The following is a 6,576-nucleotide window of genomic DNA, read 5'->3' as shown; positions in this document are numbered from 1 at the left end:
CACTCTTCCCATTACTTATTGCATAAATTTGAGTTTTTTCTTTTTCTTGATAAGGTTGGCTAAAGGATTACCAATTTGTTTATTCTCTCAAGGAACCAACTCTTTGATTCATTACTTCTTTGTATTGTTTTCTTAGTCTTAATTGTGCTAACTTGTGCTCAGGTCTTTATAAATTCCTGTCTTCTATGAGCTTTGGGCTTGACTTTCTTTTCTTTTTCTAGAAGCTTGAGGCATAACATTAAGTTGTTTATTTGTGCTCATTCTGTTTTCTTGGTATGACAATTTATTGCTATTTATTCCTCTCAGGATCACTTTCATTGCATCCCACAGGTTTTTGGTATGGTGCATCTACATTTTCAAACTGTGTCAAAGTTTTCAACACTCCTGTGGTTTTTCGGTTTTAAAAACCCAACCCTTTAGCTGTAAGGCATGCAGTCTTCCATATTGGCTCCTGGAGGCTGTGTCACCAGGCCTGGGCTAAAATAAAGCCTTTGCTCCCTAAATTTTAATTTCTTGCTTCTTTGGATTTTATTCCAGGGTCCAAGCTATCACATTTGGGGGCTCATCCAGGATGGAAGCAAGACCCCCGACTCAATTCTGAACACCTAAAAGTAAGTACTCTGGAGGAATTAATTAGACTGTGGTCAGTTCATACTTTGGGAAGGAATGCCCTCAATTTGGGGATCAGGAACCTCCTGAGGACAGAGAGAATTGGTTTTGTGGATGACTTTCATCCATTTGTGACTCTGCCCTGGGTGGGGAACCGCTCCATTGGGAGGGTATGCCCTCAATTTGGGGAGCTAGGACCTCCTGAGGACAGAGTCAGTTGGTTTTTTGGGATGAATCTCATTCATTTGTGACTCTGCCCCAGGAGGGGATCTGCTCCGTTGGTTAATTTGTTAATTCCTCCAGATCCCAAAATTTGACCAATTCCAAAATTTAACCAATTTTTGAGCAAAGGCCAATTTTGCTGCAGTTTGTCTTGTCTTGTATGTCTGTCTGTGTATCCATTTGGTCTAATTGTTCTCCTTTTGGTTAACCCAAATCTAACAGAATATTCTCTCCTAGGAACCCCTTCTATGAGCCCAAAACAGACAAAGGGATTTAGATATTTATGTTCAGTGTTTTTGTACTTTAGAATTGTCTGCCTGTTTGAATTTGTTACTAACTTAGGGGCTCGTTGCCCATTTCTGTTGCAGGATCCATATGGCTTATTAGACTCAAGGTTCATAATAAAAACTTATTTTCTTTAGTTCACAAAACTGTGTCTTTAATGTGGCACTTTGTTTAATGTTTTAGTCCTCAATTGATTACTTGCAACCTCAGCATGCCTTTTAAAAAAGTATTTTTCTTTCTGGTAAAAATGTAAACATATGTGCACATATATATGTATATTTATGGTTTTAAAAAATCATATCAACTTTACCAAGTAAAAACCAGGTGATACTGTAATTGAGCCATTTAAAAGGTTACAGTTTTTTAAAATACAGCATTTTAATGTGATAAAAAGACATAAAATGATTAAATGTGTTTTAAACTACTAAAAGGTCACTTCAAGGATTTTGTTAAAGGTTTTAATGTTGTCTAAAAAGCAAGTAAAAGAGGTAATTGACTGATAATAAGTAAAAAAAAGAGGGTGGTTTTGTTTTAAAATAAAAATATAAAAGAGGAGCCACCATGAACTGTGGCCCAGCCATGCCTGCCTGCCTTGGAGCCAACTGAGTGTGGACTGAAACTGCCAAAAACTGGAACAAACTCACAACCTTGTGCTTGCCAGGAAGGCACTTATGCTGCTGAGGTAAATCCCTGGCCAGAAGAAACTTGAATGTACTCACCAAGAAAAAATGTTGGACTTCCAGGAGAACATGGCAGATAGCAGCAGCTTTGGAGGCTCTCTGAGAAACCACACTTAAAATCCAGGAATGGTGCAGGGCAAGAAATCCTAAGCAAGGGGAGATATACTTTGCTGACCCAGGAATAAATTAAACTAAGAGAAATCAGCTGTAAATGCAATCCCAGTCATATAACAGGAACAGATAAGGTCTCAGTGCAGAAGTTGGACCCCACATCACTGGAAGCTGTGATTTGAATTTCCTGCAGCCGCTGCTGTGTCCCAATTGACGCAGCAAGGAGAGAGGCACAAAAGCTCTGAGAGTGGGAAGTGATGAATGGAGTTGAGAACAGGACTGGCCGGGAGCCCTGCATCAACCTGCAGTGAGTGAGAGGAATGGGGACCCTTCCATAGAGTAGGAGGCTTCAGCAAAGGACATACTGGGACCGGGCAAACTAGCCAGAACAGGTTGTTGCAGTGACTTCAGTCACATATTCCCCTCTCAAGCAGGATTGGTGGGGAGTGCCTGGCCTGCATGATGCCACAAACTAAGACTGGGTAGGCTAGCCCAAACCAGGTCCCAGCACCGGGAAGTGCACCCTATCAGTGAAGCCTTCAGAAGGTTGACATGGAGGGGTGGGCCCAGCATAGACTGCCCAGGTCTTTGTTTCCCTAGTACACTAGTGGGTGAGAACACCTAGCTGGCACCATTCAAACAAATTGTAACTGACAAAAAAAGAAACTGAGCCTCCTATATTCGCTTGTATAAAAGGAACAAAAAATATGGAGAGGGAGCAACAAGAAAGGGTCTTCAGCTCCCAATCCTGAGAAACATGCACTATCAGACACCTCACCAATAGACATAAAGCACCATCTCCAGAGCCTCATAGACGAATTCAGGAATGAAGTTATTAATGACCTGAAGCAAGATATAAGTAGAATAGCTAGAGAAATGCTAAACACTGCCCAAGAAAAAACAGATGGTGGAATGGAAGAACAGAAAAAAAGGAGAGAATTGTTTGATAGAGAAAATAGAGAAAACATAGAATATGTGAAGCAGGTTCAAAGAGATTACCAGGAAACTAAAAACTCTATCGAAAACTAGCAAAACAGCTTGAAAGAAACTAAGGATAGGTTATCTGAACTGGAGGGCAGGTTTGTAATATGGGAGTATGAAATGAAAAACTTCTTTAAAATAACAAAAAAACAAACAGCAACAATACAAAGGCTAGAAAATGATAAGAGGATCTATAACTTAAGAATTAAGAACATAAAAGAGGAAGTAGGGATACAAACAAATGAACTACAAAAGCTACTCACAGAAATAATCCAAGAGAATTTCCCTAATTTAGCAAATAGTAAAGATACTCAGATGTATGAGGCATACAGGACCCCAGCCACCTACAACCCAAACAGCTACACCCAGGCATATAATAATCAAAATTTCAGAAATCTAATATAAGAACAGAATACTAAAAGCCATCAGAAACAAGAAACAGATCACTTACAAGGGAACACCCATCAAAATTACTGCAGACTTCTCGGCAAAAACCATCAAATCACTAAGAGCATGGAGGGAAACAATTCAAGCTTTGAAAGATAGTAACCTCCAGCCAAGAACGATATATCCTGCACAACTATCCCTAGAAACTGATGGAAAAACAAGGTGCTTCCAGGATAAAGAGGAACTAGGGGAATTTGCAATCACCAGTTCAACTCTACAGAGAATACTGCAGGATATTCTAAAAAAGGAAAATACCAAGATTCCAGAAATAGTGGCAGAGAGGACACAATGATTGGAGCAGAAAGCGAAATGAAGAAGACAAACTGACAACAAACGACAGAAAAAGAGCTCAACAGAAATGAGGCAGAGAAGATTGGATGGTAGGAACAGCTATTTTGGAGAAAACAAGACATTATAATAGCTAGTGCTGATTTAGTATCATCTCGTTTTGAAGTCCCATCAAACTTGTATTCTTCTGTCTCCATCGGTCTTAAGAGGTTGTATCTTATTGGATTTTATTATATATGATAATATAAGCAAAAACTTTTATAGACAAGGAAATTATACAGAAACCATTGTTCATTTTCTGTTAATTGGTTCTAAATACCCAGTAATAATGTCATTCTTTTGAATGGTTTTATAGTATCTTGATATGTTTGGTGCTACAGCATATGAAGTTATACTCAAAGATTTCAAGGAAAGAGACACTATGGTAACTATTTTTATGTCAGGGTATCTTGTGGTGAAACACTATTTTGCTTAAATGGTTATGATTTGACCTGCACTGTTCTGTTGTTATGCCTTCTTTTATCTCAGTCCCCCTTTTTAATTATTTACTTTTTTCTTTTTATCTTTTTAATTAAGGGAAAAATAAATAAAAAATAGCAGGATACATTATAGTAATCTACTTTGATTTCCTATTAATTTGATTTGAAATCCTATATTGCCCTCACCATCTTGTTTTGACTGATTTTCCCCTATTCTGCTTTGCTTGATAGTACCAAGTTTAAAAGTATAGGCAAAACTGTGAAGACAATAAGATTCATTATGACACCCATTCCGGTTGACCATTATCTTCTTTTAAAGCCCTGTAATGTCTCCAATGCTTTGATTTTATTCTTTACTGTTTTGTTCAATTTTATTATAACTGGCAATTCTTCTTAAAATAGCAAGAGGCAGTATGGTAACCGTTGTTGATCACCTTGTATTTTGTTTTTACATTATCTATTATGTCCATCCTTTTGATTTGACTGACTCTATTCTGATATGTCGCATTTAGTTTTACTCTCTTCAAAAAAAGTAATAAGAACTGTGGAAGTGATAAAACCCAAAATGTGTAAAGAAAAGAAAAGAAAGTGCTCTAAAGGTTATTACTGCATATATGTTTAAGTGTATAAGATAACCATATTACTGAGTTTTTTTGCATCACTGAACAAAACTGTTTACACTCTCACTGTTTGAAAGTCCACTTTATATGCTTCAATTTTGTAACTTGAACAACTATTTCTAAGATGAGAATATGTAACCTACTAACGAGTGAATTCTTACTGTTTACTTTTTATATTTTGTATTACTTGTACCTTTTTCTGTTTTTTTCTTTTTCTCCTTAAATAAAAAAAAATGTAAAAGAAAAAATGCTTTCTGTGGCATGGCTATTGTTGGGGGCTCTTAAGCAGCTTTATGTTACAAATCAAGAGCAAAGAGCCCAACAGGATAGCTTACAATACTGTGAGTTTGGGGGAGGAGAATTTCCAGGAATGTTATAGATTGTAAAGACAGAGTTGAGATTTTTATTGTAAAAAAAATTTCATCTTGTACTGGATTTAAATTTAAAAGAAATAACTATTGTGTCTAATGTGAGTGATTATAGAGCTAAAATACAAGTTCTTGCATGTTCTGTGGACATCTAGGAGATTATGTGGCACAATTAATTTTGTTACCCATGAAAAAGCCCTTTTTTGTTAAGTTATAATTTCAGTAAAATGATGGCCTGCCACACAGCACCCTGGGACAAAAAGTGGTGTGCCATCCAGATGAAGCCTGCTCTCTGATCCGGAATGCCAAAACCATGTTTTCCTTTTGCCCCACCCCGATTGGACAACCAGAGGTAAGGAGGTTCCCCCAGTATCACCAGTTGTTCTCTTTGCAATTCAGTCAGGCCCCATATGTTAGACAAAAATTACAAAAGTTTGAGAGATTTGAGAAAATGCCCCTCAGCCAGTTAATAGAGATAGCACAAAAGATCTTTGAGAACAGAGAGAATTTACAAGAAGCTACCATCAAGAAGATAACCAAGGTGTTAGAATTGCTCTATGAGAGAGAAACTAAAAACAAAAAAAGTATGGGAGTTTCTGGAGGCAGTTGGATACTGTAGGCTATAGATTCTAAATTTTACTGAAACAGCTCACCCCCTATATGACTCCCTTAAGGGAGAAACTCAAAATTCACTGAACTGGACTGATGAATGTGAATGGGCCTTCCAGCAGCTCAACCGGGTCTTGACAGAGGCTCCAGCCCTGGGACTCCCTGATGTTACCAAGCTCTTCACCTTGTTCATAGATAAATTAAGGGGCATTGCCAAAGGAGTCCCAACCCAGGACATTGGCCCTTGGAAGAGGCCTGTAGCCTACTTCTCCAAAAGACTTGATCCGGTGATAGGAGGATGCCCCCCTCTCCTGAGAATGCTAGCTGCTATGGCAATGTTACTTAGAGAGGCTAAAAAAACTCACTTAGGGACAGAAGATTTCTGTGGTGACCTCCCACAGTTTAGAGACTCTTATCAAAACCTCTCCCGAAAAGTGGCTCTCGAACACCAGAATTCTATCAGGCCCTGCTTCTAGACAGAGTTAGTGGTATTCAAGACCTCTTCAGCCTTAAACCCAGCCACCCTTATGCCTGACGACAATCTGGAGGTTCAGATTGTGCCTCTCCACGAGTGTGCTGACATCCTCAAACTGCAGCAGAACCTATGGGCTGATCTCACCAACCAGCCTTTAGGGAATGCCGAGAACTATTTCACTGACAGAAGCAGTTTCATCCAGGATGGCAAACGAGTGGCTGGAGCAGCAGTGACCACCGAAAAAGAGGTACTCTGGGTTAAGTGGTTTGAGCCTGGCACTTCTGCCCAAAGGGCCAAGCTCATTGCTTTGACTGAGGCGCTAAAGTTAGCTACAGGAAAGAGGGTAAATAGCTATACTGACAGTAGATATGCTTTTGCTACTGTACATGTATATGGAGCCAT

Source organism: Cavia porcellus, unplaced genomic scaffold, assembly GCF_034190915.1.
Source record: "Cavia porcellus strain 051 isolate PalLab524CR breed Dunkin Hartley unplaced genomic scaffold, mCavPor4.1 scaffold_5, whole genome shotgun sequence".
Classification (NCBI taxonomy): Eukaryota; Metazoa; Chordata; class Mammalia; order Rodentia; family Caviidae; genus Cavia; species Cavia porcellus.
Note: the sequence above shows the minus strand (reverse complement) of the source record.